At 42.3% G+C, this 21,392-nt stretch overlaps 1 long non-coding RNA gene across 1 annotated transcript; it reads left to right on the top strand.

The window, feature by feature from the left end:
• The first annotated feature begins 304 nt into the window (after positions 1 to 304).
• Positions 305 to 12,943, top strand: LOC104003845 (uncharacterized). Its single transcript, XR_676616.3, has 3 exons — positions 305 to 3,800; positions 4,925 to 5,078; positions 7,670 to 12,943. It is a non-coding gene; the product is annotated as an uncharacterized LOC104003845 (long non-coding RNA).
• The last annotated feature ends 8,449 nt before the right edge of the window (positions 12,944 to 21,392 follow it).

Below are 21,392 nucleotides of genomic sequence, written 5' to 3'. Positions count from 1 at the left end.
CTCAGCCTCCCAAGTAGCTGGGACTACAGGCGCAGGCCACCACGCCTGGCTAATTTTTGTACTTTTAGTAGAGACGGGGTTTCACCATGTTGGCCAGGCTGGTCTCGAACTTCTGACCTCAGATGATTCGTGCGCCTCGGCCTCCCAAACTGCTGGGATTACAGGCGTGAGCCACTGCGCCCGGCCATGATTATTTCTTTTTTTTTTTGCACCCCCCCCCACCCCCCCACCTGCCCTGCATAATGATTATTTTTATTCCATCCAACATGCATACAGTGCTTACTCCATGCCAGGCATGGCCCTAAGAATTTCACAAACATCAACTCATTTAATACTTATAATAATTCTATTATATAGGTGCTGTTATTATATCCATTTTACAGCTACGGAAACTGAGGCTTAGAGAGGTCAAGCAACTTCCCCAAGGTCATACGCTTCTGTCAGTTTCCTTTAATCACATCAAGCCTACATCATCAAGTTTGCCAGTGTGATGAATGAAAAGTCCAGGTGGGGCCAGGAAGTGGGACTTCTCAGCCTTGACGCTTCCCTTTGGGGCCTTCTCACTAAGTACAGGGCCACTGGCGTGCTCACCTAGCGGGTGTGGTGTGGTGGGGGAGTGCTGTTCTCTCTTCTGCTGGCCTTCATGACTCTTCTATAAATCTAAGCAAGAAAGTTCCAAGTAAGCAGATGTTTTACAAGAGGCTTCATTAAAGTTTGTGGAAACGAAGAGGGAAGCTGAGTTTGCTACAGGTTCACCTCCTGGCTTAGCTTTTGGCCAACATCCCTGGGATAGAGGACATTGGTGCCTTACCTCTCCTGACTTCACTTATCTGTGATGTTTCCTCCACATCCTGGAGAGTGAAGCCCAGAGAGAAAACGAGCCTCCCTTCTGTTCAAGGCCCACCTCCCACACTCTGGTTTCTTGTCTCATTCCACGGTGGTGTCACTGGGAGTGACCAGCTCCTACTCATTGTGAAATAGACTTACTTCATGACCACAGACCAATCTTATCATATGGCTGAGGTGCCTGCAAATTCCAAAGGCGTGCATTTCCAGAGGCAGGGCAGGGGGGCTTTCTGTTAGATGTAACCTGGAGGTTTTGTTTGTTTGTTTGTTTTTGTGAGTAAAGAACAGGAACAGCTAGGGCTTCCTATGTCTTGCTTCCATCCTTCCCTTCAGGGTGTTTGGACTGGGGAACTAAGGAAGTCAGTCTCAGGATTGGTTCTGCCTTGGGCTCTTCTGGATGAGAAACAAGGCCAAAATCCTTGGCAGGGTCCTCTCAGTACAGAAAAGGGTTCAATCTTCATGCTATCACCTCTATGATGTGATAAAGAAGAATGTGTTACTACCTAATATACCCTCCAAGACCTTTCGACTCCTTCAAGTGTATAAATTCTCACTGATTTGACAAGATTGATTTTCTACCCTTTACTTTGCAAAATCCATTGTGAGACCGAAGCAAGTAAAATTGATTTCTGCTCACTTCCTTTCCCACCTAAGGCCTCTTTGCTCATTCCTGAAGATATGAGATTTTCTAACTTTCAATGCCCTTTTGAAAAGCTTGGGGTTTTTTTAGTACAGTAAAAATCAGATGGTTCTACAGGTCTGTGTGGGAATTTTAATGTGATATTCTAAGTGTTGATGTGTCATTCATTCAAGAAGACACCTCTGTTGTATCATACTTGGAAGCCTAAGTATTTACATTGTAAATGTTGAGCTATGACCATGAAAACTGAGGATAGTATAGTATCACCTTGATTTTCATTCAATTCACATTTTGTGCATTTCGCTTAAGGATGTGCTTCAGAAAGCCAGTGGTAGAAATTTATTCCTCTGAGTTGCATTGTACAGAATCAAATGTAGCGGGTCTGCATTTTACTTTTCAACATAAGGTTTAAAGAATGTCCTTTTTAGTTCTCTAAAGAGAATTTAATTGATTCTTAACCACCATCAGCCTGGCTGGAAATTCAACATTAGTCACAATATGGGCTCCACTGAAGGGTTAAGCAGAGATATCACGGGTTTGTGTTGCCCAGAACATACAAGAAGGGCCCTTTGGTCTTAGGTCCAGGTGGCCGCTAATGATGTTTGTAGTCTAGGCCCATGTGGTTCTTTGGAGGCAGGAGGCTCCGAGGCAACCATGTAACATAATGCTCAGGCTGGGGCTGGGAGCCCTAGTGCCTGAGACCCAGCCTTCCTACAGAGACCCTGTAGCCACTCCCTCTTAATGCTGTGCCACCTCTCCAACACAAGCTGTTATGTGGGAAGAGGACATGAGCACCAGCTTCTGGGACCCATTCCCAAACCCCAGATCCCCTTTAGTCTTGGAGAATTAAAGTCTCTCCATGTTAGCAAACTCTACCCTAGGTCTCCAAGTGCTCTCTGTCTTCTAATCCTGGGAAAATCTAGCATAATTCCCTCAGTGAGTTTCAGAGATGCAAGCCAAGAAAGTGGGCACTCATCACAGAAGGCACCTGCCTCTGGGGAACCATAACCTTCAACTCTGCAGCACAAATGTTCCTGAGCCCAGGGAAATACAAGCTTGGATAATTTCTATTCGCCAACAAAACAGAAAAAGTGATTATAGGGAGGTGACTTTGGAGGTTGGAGAATAAGAAAGATGTAAAGTAATTGTCTCCAAGAGTGGGAAAGTTAACGTTACTAGATAAACATGGTAGGCTTGTTAGGTATGTTGAGTGCCCACTTGAGCACCGTGGTCATGCTTGTTTTCCTCCAGCCATATTTAGTGCTCAGGTACAGCTGTAGCTTGGGTAAAGAACCGGGAAAGAGGAACAATGGAGTTAAGGGGAGTATCCAAGAGTATGACTGCTGTCTAAACTGCGCAAGGAGGGATAGGAGGACTTGCGAGGGCAGGGATGGTGGATGGTGAAAAAGTGATAGGGTCAATGGACTGGAGGTTCTAGTGGTCTCAGTGAGTCAAAGAACTATTGGTGTCTGGGGTACTAGAGTGAGTGAATTAGAGAGAGAGAGAGGGCTTGATGGTTAGTGAGAGGCTCGAAATCAAGATTTTACAGGTAGTTTGGTTATTGGAGATGGCAGACTCTAAGAGAAAGTGGGTGGATTAAGTGATGTAGATGAGAAGATTATTGGAAGTGAAGACTTCAAGGGACAGAGACACTAGGATGCAGGGTGAATTGTCTTCGCTATGAGTGGAAAAGTTGTCAAGAACAATGACAAGCATCAACGATTAAAAGGAAGATAGAAATGGCTTTTATCCAAAAGACAGACAATAACAATTTCTGGCAAGGATGTGGAGAAAAGGGAACCCTCATACACTGCTGGTAGGAATGTAAATTAGTGTAACCACTATGGAGAACAGTTTGGAGGTTTCCCAAAAAACTAAAAATAGAGCTACTATATGATCCAACAATCTCATTCTGAGGTATATAACCCAAAAGAAAAGAAATCAGGATATAGAAGAGATATCTGCACTCCCATGTATATTGCAGCACCATTCATAATAGCCAATATTTGGAAGCAACTTAAGTGTCCATCAACAGATGAATGAATAAAGAAAATGTGGTACATACGCACAATGGAGTACTATTCAGCCATAAAAAACTGAGATCCTGTCATTTGCAACAATATAGTTGGATCTAATAACCTGACGTTTCTTTCCTTTTCTTTTTTTTTTTTTTTTGAGACGGAGACACGCTCTGTCGCCCAGGTTGGAGTGCAGTGGCGCGATCTCGGCTCATTGCAACCTCCACCTCCCGGTAATAACCAGACATTTCTTGATGACCACAACAAGGAGGAGTGGGGGGTTGTGTCCTCTGATGGTATGTATGTAAAAAAACCTAGATGTTTGACAGAGAAGAACAAGAAATGATCTAAAACAGAGGTTGACAAACAATGGTTAGCAGACGGAATCCATCTTGCCACCTGTTTTTGTAAATAAAACTTTATTGGCAATTGGCTACACCCATTAATTTACATATTGTCTATGGCTGCATCAGCATGTCAGAAGAGTTGAGAGGTTGTCACAGAGAGCAGATGGCCTGAATAACTTAAATTATTTACTATCTGGTCCTTTACAGAAAAAGTTTTCTGACCCTGATCTATAATTAGCAATGAAGAGCAAAACATTAACCTCACAATGAGAAGTAAGCACAATTAATATAACAATAATTTTTATTGCCACACGAATGTCAAATCCTTCTGCTCCTTCTGCTCTAGATCATCAGATCAAACATTTTGGCTCAGTTGATTTTTTTCATGGTCAATCTATTCATTGGATGGCTGAAATGATAGAATGGCTGCTTGTTTTACCTTTATGTATGTATATATTTTTTCTTTTGAGCCTAAGCCAGCTTACATGATTGATTTAGAGGTAAATTTCATAATGTGCAGATCCAGAGCACCATTCATTTAAAAAGTAAACTGCAGACTATGGCACTATTCTTTGGTTTGTTATGGTACTGAGTAAAGATGCTAGTGGATATGTCTTCCATGACTGATTTCCTATTCAATCTTACCTTGTTCCCTGTTGTTAGTCCTGAGAATATGAAACCGTCCTACATTGCTTTGCCCACTGTCTAATGAGACAGGGATAGACAGCACTCTCAGGGTAGTCAATCTGTATGCTTATCAGTGGTCACTGATGTTTCTTCTTTGGAAAATTTGAATCAAGCAATACAAAGACTCAGAGAATGGACAACTGAGTCAGATAAGTGGTAGGACACCAGAGTAAGTATGCATGTATGTGTATTGTTAAACTTCCTGAAACTATCTTCTTCATTCCTGCTTTTCCTGGAACCTATACAGCTTCCTCTTCCATGAGATCTTTATCCTTTTACTTAACCTAACTTGAGTAGATTCTATTCGTTAGAATCTAATGATTACTAAGAGCATGTGAGTGTCCAGTTCTTGGTCATAAGTGGGTCTATTGGCTTGTCTCTTCCAGGAATTCAGATAAGATGTGTTCCCCAGGCCAGCAGTCCTTCATGCTGCTTGTCATAAGGAGAAAAGAATATGGAGAGAGCAGCATAGATGCAAATCAGCCTTTACTCGTTGGAAGACCATTGCTGGCAGGAACCTAACTGAAACAGAGCCAACAGGTACAGTCCTCTTCCAGTATCCTTGGGGAATTGGTTCCAGGATCACTGTTGGATACTAAAATCCACAGATGCTCAAGTCCCTGACATAAAATGATACAGGATTTTCATATAACCTAGGCACATCCTCCCATGTACTTTAAATCATCTCTAGATTACTTAAAATACTGAATACAATATAAATACTATATAGTTATTATACTGTATTTTTAATTGTTATGTTTTAATTGTTTTTCTTCAATATTTTTGAAATCTCTGGATGCAGAACCCATGAATATGGAGGGCTGATGCTATACAGTCTGTAACAGATATACTTTTCTAGTCTTTTTTTTTTTTTGAGATGGAGTCTCGCTCTGTCACCTAGGCTGGAGTGCAGTGGCGCAATCTCGGCTCACTGCAAGCTCCGCCTCCTGGGTTCACGCCATTCTCCTGCCTCAGCCTCCTGAGTAGCTGGGACTACAGGCGCCCGCCACCACACCTGGCTAATTTTTTGTATTTTTAGTAGAGATGGGGTTTCACCGTGTTAGCCAGGATGGTCTCGATCTCCTGACCTCGTCATTCGCCCGCCTTGGCCTCCCAAAGTGCTGGGATTACAGGCTACTTTTCTAGTCTTAATGGAAAGGACTGACACCCAAATAGCAAGGGTCGCTGGAGTCATTTGCCACCCAAGGATAGTCTAGGTATTCTCTCAGACAAAGCTAAGAGTAATCATTTGAGATGAAAATGGTTTCCTTGGAATATTTTTATTAACTAGAGCATCACCTTGGTGGTTTTCCTCCCTGCATTTTCCAGAACTGACATTAACCGTGGTGTTTGTAGGAATGTAATTCAAATGTGGCTGTTATCAGTTATATTCTGGACCTAACTGCTGGTGATAAAATAAAAAATAAAAAAAAAGTTTCCTGCACAGCCCCTAGCTACCAACAGTTAGTGATGTAAGCAGTCCCTGTTGTGCCCTTCAGTTCATTAATAAGCTCTTCTGATCCAATCGCTGCCTATGTTAGTTGGGTTTAGTGAAAATGTACTCTGTACTCTGGGGATTTAGCGGCAGACAAGAGGAAGAACCAAACGTGTGCCAGTACCAGCTACAGGGAAGACACTACACCAGGGATTTGGAAAGACTTTGACCAGTGGAAATCTCGATTTGTCAGTTTCCAAGGCTTTAAATATACTCTTTCCCTTGCCTGGTCAATGATGACATTGTTCACTCTGATTAATGAATAAGCAATTCTCTGTCTTTAGCTCAATAATCTGTGGATTGAAGGCAGCTGTTCTACTATGGATCCTCACCAGTGGCAGTGATGCTAAATTGGTTGCTCAATGATGCTGGCAGATAATTCTCCGTGAGCTGTGAATTTCTGTGTCTCATGTGATTTCCACTCTAGGTCAGGACTGGAGACAGCTACTTTGAGAGAAAAACTTTGGTTTGATGTGAGACTTCCAACTGTACTGTGCTAAAAGAAGTCATTAAAACAAACAGCTTTTTCTGTAACTTTCATCTTCTTAGGCTTGTCATAGAGGGCAAAGGTCCCTCTTTAAGTGGAGAGTCACGGAATAATAAGCTTCTCTGAATTAGTTTGTTAGTCACAAGAAGAATGACTCAGAAATCAGTTAGGACGCTTGTTTCCCCCAATGAGAATAACAGAACAATATATGATATATGGCTGCTTTCAATATAGAAAGCACTTCATCACATGCTTTACCTGACCACCAGAGGCAACATAATGACATTTTGTCATGGACACTAGTCGTTGAGTAGTGATGTGCTGGTAAAATGTTTAACATCCAAATCCCCAGTAAAAAATTACAAGCACTTGGTTTGTAGTGTTTGCCAGTTTCTGTGGTGTAGAAATGCCTACCATGACCAATTTCAAGCTACCAACATGACATAACCGAATGCAAAATTTGGAAACAAATTTGCACATCCAGCTTTTAAGAGCCAATACCACTGACTCCAGTCATGACTGCCTTCTGGGGACAGTTAGACTATGTACAATGAGGCTGGCTTTTGTTAACTGCTTCAGAAGAATGCCAGCTTGTGGGGAGAGCTAAGGGAGATGTTTTGATGATGTCCCGCACACAAAGGTGTGCCTCACTTTTATGGCTTAAACACAAGCTAAGGACAAACTTGTTTATTTATTTATTTATTGAGACGGAGTCTCGTGCTGTCCCCAGGCTGGAGTGCAATGGCGTGATCTCGGCTCACTGCAGCCTCTGCCTCCCAGGTTCAAGCGATTCTCCTGCCTCAGCCTCCCAAGTAGCTGGGATTACAGGAGCATGCCACCAGACCCAGCTAATTTTTGAATTTTTAGTAGAGATGGGGTTTCACCATGTTGGCCAGGCTGGTCACAAACTCCAAGCTGTTTAATTTGATGAGGCTTCATTTGGCCACTCTAGGTAAATTGTGTGTGACTGACTACTATTTCAGTTTCTTATTGTGACAGTACAGAATTGTAGAAAGAAGTTGGTATTGGGGTGGGGTGTGGCATGTTAGTGGAAAGATCTTGCTTCTATACCCAACTCTTCCAATTACTGGCTATTTTACTTTTGGGAAAATTATTTACCACCTGTCCCCTTTCCTTCCTTCCCAACAGCTTATGAAAAACAACCAGCCAGCAGCTTCTTCCCAAGCAACTCAACAGCAAACCTGTAGCATTGTGTGGCCAGGTGCCATGGCTCACGCCTGTAATCCCAGCACTTTTGGAGGCTGAGGCAGGAGGTTCGCTTAAGTCCAGGAGTTCAAGACCTATAGCATTGTGTATTTTGCTTTTCATCTTCTCTACTCTCCCTCTGGGAGTTTAAACAATAGAACACTGATTGGAAGACAGAAACAAGATGTTAGGAAACTCGGGAAACCTGGAGCAAACAGTTGCCTCTGAAAGGATTTCACTGCTTTTGAGAGGTGACAGCGTGCTGGCAGTCCTCACAGCCCTTGCTCGCTCTTGGCGCCTCCTCTGCCTGGGCTCCCACTTTGGCGGCACTTGAGGAGCCCTTCGGCCCGCCGCTGCACTGTGGGAGCCCTTTTCTGGGCTGGCCAAGGCTGGAGCCCACTCCCTCAGCTTGCAGGGAGGTGTGGAGGGAGAGGCGCGAGCGGGAACCGGGGCTGCATGCGGCGCTTGCGGGCCAGCTGGAGTTCTGGGTGGGGGTGGGCTTGGCAGGCCCCGCACTCGGAGCAGCCGGCCAGCCCTGCTGGCCCCGGGCAATGAGGGGCTTAGCACCCGGGCCAGTGGCTGCGGAGGGTGTACTGGGTCCCCCAGCAGTGCCAGCCCACAGGCGCTGCACTCGATTTCTCACCGAGCCTTAGCTGCCTTCCCGCGGGGCAGGGCTCGGGACCTGCAGCCAGCCATGCCTGAGCCTCCCACCCACTCCATGGGCTCCCATGCAGCCCGAGCCTCCCCAACGAGCACCACCCCCTGCTCCACAGCGCCCAGTCCCATCGACCACCCAAAGGCTGAGGAATGCGAGCACACGGCGCGGGCCTGGCAGGCAGCTCCACCTGCAGCCCTCGTGCGGGATCCACTAGGTGAAGCCAGCTGGGCTCCTGAGTCTGGTGGGGACGTGGAGAGTCTTTATATCTAGCTCAGGGATTGTAAATACACCAATCAGCACCCTGTGTTTAGCTCAAGGTTTGTGAGTGCACCAATCGACAGTCTGTATCTAGCTGCTCTGGTGAGGACGTGGAGAACCTTTATGTCTAGCTCAAGGATTGTAAATACACCAATCGGCACTCTGTATCTAGCTCAAGGTTTGTAAACACACCAATCAGCACCCTGTGTTTAGCTCAAGGTTTGTGAATGCACCAATCGACACTCTGTATCTAGCTGCTCTGGTGGGGCCTTGGAAAACTTGTGTCGAAACTGTATCTAACTAATCTGATGGGGACGTGGAGAACCTTTGTATCTAGCTCAGGGATTGTAAACGCACCAATCAGCGCCCTGACAAAACAGGCCACTCGGCTCTACCAATCAGCAGGATGTGGGTGGGGCCAGATAAGAGAATAAAAGCAGGCTGCCCGAGCCAGCATTGGCAACCCGCTCGGGTCCCCTTGCACACTGTGGAAGCTTTGTTCTTTCGCTCTTTGCGATAAATCTTGCTACTGCTCACTCTTTGGGTCCACGCTGCTTTTATGAGCTGTAACACTCACCGCGAAGATCTGCAGCTTCACTCCTGAGCCCAGCGAGACCATGAGCCCACCGGGAGGAATGAACAACTCCAGACGCGCTGCCTTAAGAGCTGTAACACTCACCGCGAGGGTCTGCAGCTTCACTCCTGAGCCAGCGAGACCACGAACCCACCGGAAGGAAGAAACTCCGAACACATCTGAACATCAGAAGGGACGGACTCCAGACGCGCCACCTTAAAAGCTGTAACACTCACCGTGAGGGTCCACGGCTTCATTCTTGGAAGTCCGTGAGACCAAGAACCCACCAATTCCGGATACACTTTCACATTGGAAATGGGATTTTCCCATTTCAAAAAATGAATGTAATTTGAACATTGGAATCACTAATCACTTTTGAATTCACTAATCTTTTTAATACAATTCAAAGCAGTTGCTCTCAAACTGTAAAATCACACACAGAAATTGGAAAAATACTGATTCCCCAGGCCACAGACTTGATGATTTAGAATCTCAATCAGGGTGGGGAGTGGAGAGGAAGGGCAGACTCTATATTAAAAAAAAAAACTCCTCAGACTACTCTGATACAGATAAATCTTAGGAAGCCATTACTCTAGAGCAAAGAAGGACTTGGTTATTATTCAACAGGGTAGCACTCAAAGTTAAACTGTATTTTCCAGACCATCAGTCCAAATGGAGGCTTCGACAGAGTAATGTTTTCAGTGATAAGAAGCCAAATCTCTGTATCAGTGGTCCATCGAAGCAGCTTACCATCAAATTTTGAGATCCCCCAAACTCACTGCTAGTGTCCCTGACTGAAAACCCCTGTGGTGCTTGCCAATTCCCAGTCATTCTGTTCTCCCAGCCCTCAGGCAAAGTCCCGGAAAAAAAAAAAAAGCTTCTGAAAGTATTAGAGAACCTGAAAGAGATACCATACCTAGGTGACTCCGATTACCTTCAGAGGCTGAAATAGCTGTCAGAAAGAGAAGCTCTTAGCCACTTGCAGCCCTTCATGGGCATCACTTTTTGGTCTTGAGTCAATGTAGATTAGGTGCATCAATTCCTACTGCAGCTGACCATCAGTTAACATCTCTGTTCCTTATCATAACTGACTTGAGTATAATCAGCAGGTGAACACACGCTCTATCATTGTCCATCTTTCTAAGCTTCTGTGTATTGATTTTCAGCCTCGGAGCTGGGCCAAAACAGCCTTGAATTCAAAGCGATTTTTCGACACTGCATTTTTATTTAATTCATTCATTTATTCATCAAATATTTGCTATAGTACAGATAATGAAGATACTGCAGTAAAAAAAAAAAAATTAAGCCAGAAACCCTGCTGTCATGGAGTCTCCCAGTGAGATGATAATAAAAATAATAAGCAAAGTAACAAATACATATGTAATATGATGAACAAAATAAGTAAGTAAAAAATATAATATGTCAGATGGTGATAGGTGCCATGGAGACAAGTAACTCAGCATCAAGGAGGAGGAAGAGTTGGGGGTAGGGATTGTGCACTAATGATGGTGGCAGTTAAACAGCACTTGATTGCTAAAAAATACAGGACCCTAAATGACAATGCTTAAATATCTGGAGTTTATTACAGGAAAAGGATACAATTGAGAAAGAGCATTAATGTAAGGCTATACATCACAGCCAAGGGCTACATGGTAACAAGGGATTGGAGAGATCAAGAGTAGGACTGTCTTCCCTCCATAAGGGCCCTGGTAGGATGCACTCTTGCTTTCTGATCAGCAGCCAGTATCTCCTTGAACCTGGAAACCCAAAATGGAGTTTTAACTGAATATTTTTTTTTCTTTTTTGAGGCGATGTCTCGCTCCGTCACCCAAGCTGGAGTGCAGTGGTGCAGTCTCGGCTCACTGCAACCTCCACCTCTCGGGTTCAAGTGATTCTCCTGCCTCAGCCTCCCAAGTAGCTGGGACTACAGGCATGCGCCACCACGTCTGGTTAATTTTTGTATTTTTAGTAGAGACGGGGTTTCACTATGTTGGCCAGGCTGCTCTTGAACTCCTGACCTTGTGATCCACCCGCCTCGGCCTCCCAAAGTACTGGGATTACTGACTGGAGATTTTAAAAAATATATATTTATTTTGCTGGCTACATATACATACTCCTGCTGTGTAACCAGCCTTGGCAGCAGAGACCTCTGGGGGGTGGGGGCTGGGGGGCTCACCCTGACCAGGTGCGGATCACCAATCTCATGGTTATCAATAAACAATGCTGACAAGCTGGTACAAACCTCCCCAAACTCCTCATACCCATGGTTACACAGCAACACTATTAACCAATGGGTTTCATGCCTTGGCCAGGGATCAGTGCCATATAGATACAGGTGCATTTCTTATTTCAACAGAATAACTTAGGCCAATTCTATAAGTGCTGAAATTAACTCTCACAGCACAGATTGCAATTCCGAATAGCAATTCTAAATTCTAAATTGCAATTCTAAATAGCAGGTCAAAATCTCAAGGCGGTGACAAAGACAGCTACACAGAAAGTTAAACGAAACTTTGTTTTTTTTTTTTTTTTTCTTTCAGGCAGGAAGATCAGTAAGCACAAAGGCCCCGAGGCAGGACCATATTCAGAGAAAAGCAGGGGGCCAGTCTCTGAGATCAAGACTGAATGAATGATGGGGAAACAGATGATCTCAAAGTTGTAAGGAACAGATGCTGGGTGGAAATCTGAATTACATTGTCTTCCAAATGTTTTAAAATTCTGCCTTGCTTTTCCCTTCATATTGCAATGGAGTATGTCAGTTCATTAGATCTGTGGTTCTTAACCTGGGAGTCTATGGATAGAATTCAGGAGTCCTGTAAATTTAAATTTTAAAAATCTAGTTTTTATTAAACTCCAACTGAAATTGAACATCTCTCTTCATTAGGAATGCAGGCAACTGGAATAGTATTAGTAGTATCTGTACCTCTGTCATCCATAAATATCACAGAGTTTTTTTTTTAAATTCAAAATACAGTCTTGCTTTGTCACTCAGGCTGGAGCGCAATGGTGTGATCATAACTCACTGCAGGCTTGAACTCCCAAGCTCAAGTGATCTTCCTTCCTCAGCCTCCCCAGTAGCTGGGGGTACAGGTGCATGCCACCATACCCAGCATTTATTTTATTTTATTTTTTAGTAGAGACAAGGTCTTGCTATGTTGCCCAGGCTGGTCTTGAATTCCCGGGCTCAAGCAATACTCCCCTCTTGGCTTCCCAAAGTGCTAGGATTACACGGGTGAGCTACAACGCCTGGCCTCACAGATACTTTTGCATCAGATTATAGTTGTTGCAAATATTCTGAAATCATCTTTTATGGTCATGATTTCTTTGAAATTACTGTGGTTATTAACCTGCTACGAGATTGCACATGATCATGGATTTCCTGTCTCCAGATCAAATGATGAAGTTGAATGTTTTCACAACTGGAGTTTAACACAAAAATGTCTGGAGCATTCTGATGTCTCTGAGAGATTATCTTCACCTTGTAAACTGAGCTATGGAAGTTTTAATTCCATTTGGAACAATGTGTCTCCATGGATGGCCTTTTCAACATTTGCAACCCTTAAAACAAAAAATTGATGTTGACTGGATATTCATTATAATATGCCTCTAACCTTATCAAAGACGACTCCACAGTTTAATGTTCTTTTTGAAGCTAACCAACAGCCTTCACACAAAAATGCCTTTAAAAAGTCCTATAATCTGCATATATATTGTATTGTTATTTTATTTGTTGTTATTTAGGGTGATAACAAAGAAGCAGTTGTATTATACCATAAATTTATTCATTTCATTTATTTTTAAAGATTTATTAAGGTATACTTTGCATACAATTCATAGAACTTTACCAGCCAGAAAAAAAAAACCTGAGTTTCTATTAGCTGTTGCAAACATATATGCAAGGTCTCCAGGATAACAGCTGGTATCTTGAGAAATTGAATTTTCCAGTGCCAGGTAAGGTTGATGAAGTATTAGCTCCTGAATGGAATATATCATATAAGATTTGACAAGCTTGAATTCATACCTGATGTTCTCAAAAGGGGTAGGAAATGATTGGAGAGCAATCAGGGAGTTTTCCCAAAGAGGCCCTGAACAATGTGAAAGCAGATAAATAAGAAAATGCACCCCATTAGCAGGTCACAAATGGACTGGAATTGGCTTGTCATTGCTGAGAGTAAAATGAAAGCTTAAGGAGATGTGTGAACACAGCACAGAACTCATACCAGTGCTGATTTTTTCCTCTCAGGTACCTAGAGAAATGTGTTTAGTGATTGGCTATTCAGAAGTGCATTTGCCCAAAGGCCCTACTTAAATAAAGGAAAAGAGCCTGCTCGATTGTGCCCCCTATGCTGAGAAATATAAGACCCATAGTTCTGTTTTAGTTGTTAATTTGGGCTCTAACCACATCTGACAATGGTCTAAATTCAATGCTTACAACCAACATTTAACCAAGCAGCCCTTTTTCTACTCTGTACAATACAGTGGAATCGTCTAGGGTTCTCTTGGGCTCACTGAATTCTTGAGTCTGCAGTGGTCTTCATCTGGGGGCTATTCGGCCCCTTCCTAGGGGACATTTGACAATATCTGGGGATACTTTCAGTTGTTACAACTGGAAGGTGCTTCTGGCATCTACTGCATAGAGGCCAGGGATGCTGCTAAACATCCTACGATGTACAGGATAGCCCATGACAATAATGATCTGGCCGAGAACGTGAGGAGTGCTAAGAATGAGAAGCTCCACTGTAAAGGATGGTGCACATAACTGCACAGGAGTGTCAGGTTCACAGAGATGAAGGTCTTTAGGGAGGAGCCGAAGTGTCCAGGTAGAGAACAGAGGAAAAGGCATACCATTTTGTCTCTTCTGACACATTTTCAAACACAACTCTTCTCTGCATTTCAGATTGTTTCATGGAAATGACTCGTTTCTTTCCTGATTTCATCTTCCTTGTGGATACAAAAGGGGCAGCCAAGATCAGGGAAGGTTTACAGCAAAGCTCTGCAACACCTGGGAAAGCATCCACCCACATTTGGAGCTCCTGTGTTTAATTAATCTTACACTAAAATGTCAATATGTTATCAATTAATATTCACTTATTACATTTCAATCACAGTATATTGTATATACTAATATATGCCCTCCTCCTCCTAATTAATATTATTTTTAGCTCCTATTTAAATAACGAACTTGAATGAGTCCTAACTCATGTCATGGACTGGCTGGGTGATAAAAGAGTTTTCAAACAACATTCTAACCCTGACCTACAGTCAAGGTTAGAGTTGCTCTGTCTTTCCCTATGGAAAGGAAAAGCCATGGAGGGACAATGAAAATGAATGCGAGAGAAATAAAGAAGCATGACTCACAGAGTTGTGGGATATGGGAATAGTATTCAGACAGGACCTACAGTGGATTGAGAAGTAGGACAAACTTGTAATGAGTGGCATCCTTAATCACCTCTGGTGGTGCATTTTACCTACATAGAATCCATGGCCCATTTGTCTAACTATGTTGTGGTCTATCGGCTGCTAATTACTTCTGCTCTGACATTTGTTAATGAAAACCCAGGATATTTCCTAGCAAATTGCAGGTTCTGGAAAATAGAAAATTCTCAAGACACAAAGGAATGGCTTCCAAATGTCGTATTTTTGTAGGTTGGAAGAACAGATATTGGGATTCAGATGGACATTTAGAGGATCTCTTAATCACTGCCTAGGGTGTCCCCTGCCTCTGTTCACTTACGCAATATGGCTCACTCTTGCACCACATATTTTATAATCCAGAAATCCCTAGGTAGTCTTATCCAGTCCCATGATGTAAATGCCACCTGTATATCAAGGACTCTCAAACATAAGAACAGAGAAGTGACCATCTGATTTAGCTATCATCAATATCATAATCAAACAGCAACTCGGCTTGAGTTTGAAATTTGATCATTTTGGGTTGAGAAAAAAATGGTAGGTGAGGAAGTGAAGATGGCCATTATCTCAAGAAGAAACCAGTGGTGAAGTTCAGGTGAAGGGAAGCTCTTGGCTGATTCTTGAGGAAAATGCCCCTAATACCTGCATCACACCTGCTTGGCCTACCTCTGATTTCAGCTGCTGCTGAGATGGACAGTTCCTTGCAAATCTAGACTCAGCTTGCACTTACAAGGCCCCACCTCAAGCACACACCTTTCTGCATGCTGCTTCAGGGTCTCTTCTGACATCTCAGAAATTTGCTAGGCCCTTGTATGAGCACAGATCAGAAATATGAGGGAAGAACCCCTAGGAATACCCCCACAATAGGGGAAAGGAACCAATGTAGAAATACTTCAACCTCCCATCTCGAGGGTGGCCATTTTTTCTGCTTCTCTGGTGGAATGGAGCACCCATTCAGTACAGCAGTGACTTCAATAATGCATCCTGAGATGGGCTTTCCCTCCTTCCCCGTCCTACTCTTTCCACTCACTCGTTCATGCCTCATTGCTACTGCCAAATGCTTTTGTTTGGATCTTGTCATAACCAGTGCTGGCTCTGCAATCTTGGCACATTAGAGTTTTACTGACCATGTTCACATACTCTACCACAGTCCCTCTGTGGACACTGAGTAACATCCCAGCTCTTTTAAGGTCTTCCCTGTACTACGGGTACTGAAAGAATAGAAACTATAATACATCTCCCAAGTGCCTTGTCATCAGGGTTCCAGTTTCATTCTGTTGACGAGGGCACAATTTAAAAGGCTATTATTTTCCAGTGGTGGTTGGAGGCAGGTGACAGGGGCTGCAATGGACCCCTGAAATTTGCCTATTTCAGCACTGCATGCTTCTGAGGCCATTGGTGGCAATTCCTGCGACTCCTGTGCTTTTTGATGAATTTCCCTGATTTTCTCTCCTCCAACCCTCCCAGAAGTTGTGTAAGTTTCTAATTCCCTATGACAAATTTCTTCTTGCTCAAAATACCTAGAGTGGTTTCTGTTTTTATGGCCAAATCCTGATTAATATACATATGTTATCTAATTTTATTGAGAGAAAAAGTCTAAGAATTAAATTTGACTTGCAAATGTTGATGGTTAATAGGCGAGGGGAAGATAACGAGATCCAGTTCAGGTAACAAAGCAGAGGTATTTTGAGAGATGTTAGGAAAATGAAGGAAACAGATTACATTGAATGTCAAGATGAAAATCATTTCAAGAGAAGGGAGATCTTGATGATGAATATTCTGTTGTCTCCCAAGAGATGCCAGCCTGTATCAAGCTGATGGATATAAAACAGTGAAGGTTTAAAAGTCAAGGAATTGGAGCCCTCCATAAGTCCTTGCAGGTGAATGAAGGAGGAAAGAAGAATCAACTGTGGAAACCTTATTAACATGCATGTAGTGACTGTGTTATCTGACTTCTCATGGGAACTGATGCAGTGAAACTGGGAATTGTGTACTGTGTGGTGCTGTGAGATGAAAAGTACAATTTACTACACAAATTAAGAATTCTGGGTTACACGGCAGTTCATAAATCTATCAGATAATGCTTCCTTGACAGATCGGGAAGGTAGCAGTTTAAAATATAGTAGTTTTAAAGCTCTTCAGGTTTACTGGAGAATGGGATGAAAGCTTCTGTTTTCCTGTTTGTTGGAGTAAAATACTATATGAGTCCAAATGCTTGAGTCATATAAAGAGTATGTTTCCATGGTAGCCAATTGTTTGACATTCTCTATATAAAGCTTTTAAAATTGCATTATTCACCCAATATTTGAGGCAGAATCCTTAAGCCAATGATCCTTATTTAAAATCTATTATTTTGGTAAACTGTTGAGGGCAAACTTACATACTGCACTCCAATAAAAGGCACGTGTATTAATCAGGGTTCTCCTGAGAAACAGAACAAATAGGATGGATGTATAGACTGATAGATAGATGATTGATAGGTAGATAGTTTGATGATAGGTTAATTGACAGACAGATTTGTCATAAGAAATTGGCTCATATGATTGTAGAGGCTGAAAAGTTTCAAGATCTGCAGTCAGCAAGCTAGAGATCCAGAAGAATTGGTGGCATAGTCCTAGTCTGACAGCCAGCAGGCTCAAGACCCAGGAAGTACTGATGGTTCAGTTCGAGTCTAAAGGCATGGGAAAAATGATGTCCTAGCTCTAAGGTAGTCAGGCAGGAGAAGTTCCCACTTATTCAGCCTGTTATTCTATTCAGGCCTTCAACTGATTGGATGACACCCACCCACACTAAGGAGGGCAATCTGCTTCACTCAGTCTACCAATTAAAATGTTAATATCATCCAGAAACACCCTCACAAACATAGTGAAAATAATATTTTTCTAAATATCTGGGTATCCTATGACCCAATCAAGTTGACACATAAAATTAAACATCATGGCATGCAAATACTGTGAAAGGGAACAAGTAATTTCTGGCTAACACCCAGAGCAGATACAGGTATTCACTTGATACACATTTCCAGGCCCAAACTCAGGAAGAGTTCCTGTTTTAGTTGCCAGAGGTATATTGACCCTATTTTCAAGAATTTCCTATTCTACAAAGAGAAACAGACATTTGATACAGTGTGCATTGCAATACAAGAGGTATAGACAGGATGCAGAGGGAGCACAGACAAGGTGTTTGGAGGGAACTGGAGATGGGTTGTTGGAATAGATGGCACCCAATCTGTGTCTTTTTAAAATTTATATTATTATTTTATTTTTTAATGTTTGTGGGTACATAGTAGGTGTATATATTTATGGGATACATGAGATGTTTTGATACAGGCATGCAATGTGAAATAAGCACACCTGATCTGTGTATTAAAGGACCAGCAACATTTTACTAGAAGGAGAAGAGGATACAAAAGGTATGTCAAATGACAGAGGCAAGAAAGAGAAGAGCACATTCAAGAAATTACAATTAGTTATCACGAGGATTAAAAGGCATAATGCATTTAAGCACTAATGAAATAACAGCTCTGCACACCAATATCTGGCACTCAGTAAATGCTAACCCTGGTCTACCTCTCCCCTTTCCTTTATTGTTGCTGCATACTGTTTGAGGAAACCAGGAGGTTTTCAAATGTCAGACAATATGTGGATAACAGAGAAGTACTTCCATGTAATTCACTACTCTTAAAGAAATCATTTCTGCCTTGTAGAAGCTGTACCTTAACAGATGTTTCAGAGTGAATTTATATTCATCATATCAAGCATTGCCTTGCAATGTGGGATGCTTTTCAAAAGCCTCTTTCGGGTGAACAGATTGTGTTGCTGCTGAGGGAATTCACAGGAATGAGGCAATCACTGTAATTCAAACAATTTCTCCTCATTTAAGAGCACCAATTGTTTATATTAGTACTGACATGATCCATTTATGAAGCATCTTAGCACAGTTGTCTCTGAAGTTTTGGGCTGTCAAATGGTCATCAGAACTGGGTTGACTCTAATTGTAAACAAGATCCTTCTGATCTCTTCATCAAAACCTTTACTGAATAGCTACCATGTTTGGACTTACTTGGATGGCTTTTATGTGATACAACATGAGAAAAATGTGGCAAAAATTCCTATTCACCAAGCAGCATTATTAGAATGCCTATCATACTATGCTGGCAATAGGAATGTAGGAATAAATAAGACCCCTCCCCCAAGCAAACAATTCTCAGTCTAGTAGGGGAGAAAGATGCATAAACAAATGCATATGTGCACCCACAAGTGATACTCTCCTTAAACTGTGAACTGGGTTAATACCTTAGCTTTGACTTTCATACACCGGACTGTTACAGTGGGTGCTGTCTGCTTCATAAACATTGCATTTTTTAAATGCATCATTATAAGAAAGTAATGAATTCTTTGCAGCTCAGTAAGGTGATAAAGCTGTTCATAACAACTTCTTGATAATCCATCAGATGCCTAATTTAACTTTCACTTTTCCTTCTCATCTTCTTTATTCAGAAACTTACTGTATGTTGAATGAAGTCCAACGCAGGCTGTTTTTTATGATGCTGTTGAATGAGATAGTAGGATAGTGATCACTTGAGTGGCCATGGCATGCCTAGAAATTTGCACCTGACTTTCTAGAGAACAACGGAAAGAAGTGTACAATGATCTGATTTGTGTTGCATAAACATTATTTCAGCAGTGGGATACTTGGTAGATAAGAAGGAATGAATAAAACTGGAGGGAGAAAGTCTAGTTAGGAGATGATGGCATTAATTCTACTGAAAATTGATGAGGTCCTGATCCAAGCCTGTAACATTGGGGTGGAGCAGAGGGGATGGATGTGAAGGAGGAAATGTTAAAGAGGTAGAATAAGCATGCCAGTGGAAACTGGACATCGATTAAGAAGGAAACAAAGTAGACTAGGATGACACCCGAGTTTCTGACTCAAGTTCCTGTCTAGGTGCTGATTCTATAAATCAGAATGGGCTTATGGGAGAAGGAGTTTCTTTTGCATTGGTGGGTTAGGGAGGGATAATTAGTAGTCCTTTGGATATGTAGAATAGAAAGTTTCTGAGATATTAGCAGTCAGATGGTGATTTGGCACTGGACGTCAAGAAGGCCTGGCAGTAGATGATAGGAAAAGTCATGAGTTTGGTTGAGAATTCCCAGAGAGTATATGCAGCATGAGAAGGGAACAACAAACTGAAGGATCTTTTGATGATTTTATTCATGTCCCTGATTTTATAATTTTGAAGGGCTCAGTTCTCTCCCTCTCTTTCTGTCTCTCTCTCCTCCATGTAGTCTTATCCAGCCCTGCGATGTAAATGCCACTTGTATACCAACAACTCTAAAACATAAGAACTGAGGAGTGACCATGTGATTTGGCTATCATCAATATGATAATCAACAGCAACACAGCTTCATTGATTTGAAATTTGATCATGGTATATTGAGAAAAAATGGTAGGTGAGGAAGTGGAGATGGCCATTATCTCAAGAAGAAACCAGTGATGAAGTTCAGGGGAAGGGAAGCTCTTGGCTGATCCTTAAGGAAGATGCCCCTAGTACCTGCATCACACCCCTAATACCTCCTTGGCTTACCTCAGATTTCAGCTGCTGCTGAGGTGGACAGTTCCTTGCAAATCTAGAGCCAGCTTGCACTTACAAGGCCCCAACTCAAGCACACACCTTTCTGCATGCTGCTTCAAGGTTTCTTCTGACACCCTAGAAGCTCACTAGGCCTTCATATGAGCACAGACCAAAAATACGAGGGATGTACCCCCAGTAACTACCCCACAATGGGGGAAGGGAGCTAATGTGGAAATACTTCAACCTCCCATCTTGAGGGTGGTCATTTTTTTTTTTTCTGCTTCTCTGGTGGAATGAAGCTCCCATTTAGTACAGTAGTGACTTCAATAATGCATCCTGAGATGGGCTTTTCCTCCTTCCCTTTCCTACTTTTTTTCACTCACTCATTCATTGTTTTCTGATATCACCTCTCAAGCTGTCTCAGGTTCTTATTTTGGGGTAATCCAATTGAGACATCTCATTCTGACTCATGATAGCTTCACCTGAACTTCATCCTAATTAAGCCAGATATACAGGTTTCATCTTTTAGCAACATGGTTCATTGTCCAAATGGAAGGGTGTAGTGAGTAACTTCAGAGGCCATTTGAGCATCTGCCCACTGACCAGTAAAGGAGCTCATGCTTTTCCAGAAGACAAGAGACAGGAGTAGTTGGTACCAGGTCCTGGCTTCAGAATTCTTCATTCTGCAAACGCTGACCCTGCAATGACACTTCATGGGAAACAGCACCAGTTCCAAGTGTCCCTACTCCTAAAATGCCCCTCCCAGGGTGCTTCATCTTATCTTTCAGAGAAAGTCTACTTTCCCAAAGTAGAATAAGATTATTAATTCCTGGTTAATATTAAGCGGTTCTAATAGTTCATGAAATAAAAGGGGTGAGTTCCCACAAATACCACATATTCCCTAGGGTATTTAATTTTTAGTATTATTCCTAAGGAAGGAAAGTGAAGAGAAGTGATAATGGTGGAAATTTTAATTTATTTTTAGCACTCTTTGTTAGCTGTAAGTTAAATCTAACAAGTAGTCATTTATTCATTCATTCAAATTTTCAATAAACACTGATTAAATTCCTTCTTTTTATAAAACAACATGTTGGCTATACAAAGATGAACAGAACATAGCCCTGTTTCAAGGGACTCATAGCCTAGTGGGTATGTTTGAAAGTTCACACAAAGTATGAGTGAATCCTCA

The sequence above is a fragment of the Pan troglodytes genome, chromosome X (assembly GCF_028858775.2).
Source record: "Pan troglodytes isolate AG18354 chromosome X, NHGRI_mPanTro3-v2.0_pri, whole genome shotgun sequence".
Lineage (NCBI taxonomy): Eukaryota > Metazoa > Chordata > Mammalia > Primates > Hominidae > Pan > Pan troglodytes.
This window is presented reverse-complemented; position numbering and strand designations above follow the sequence as displayed.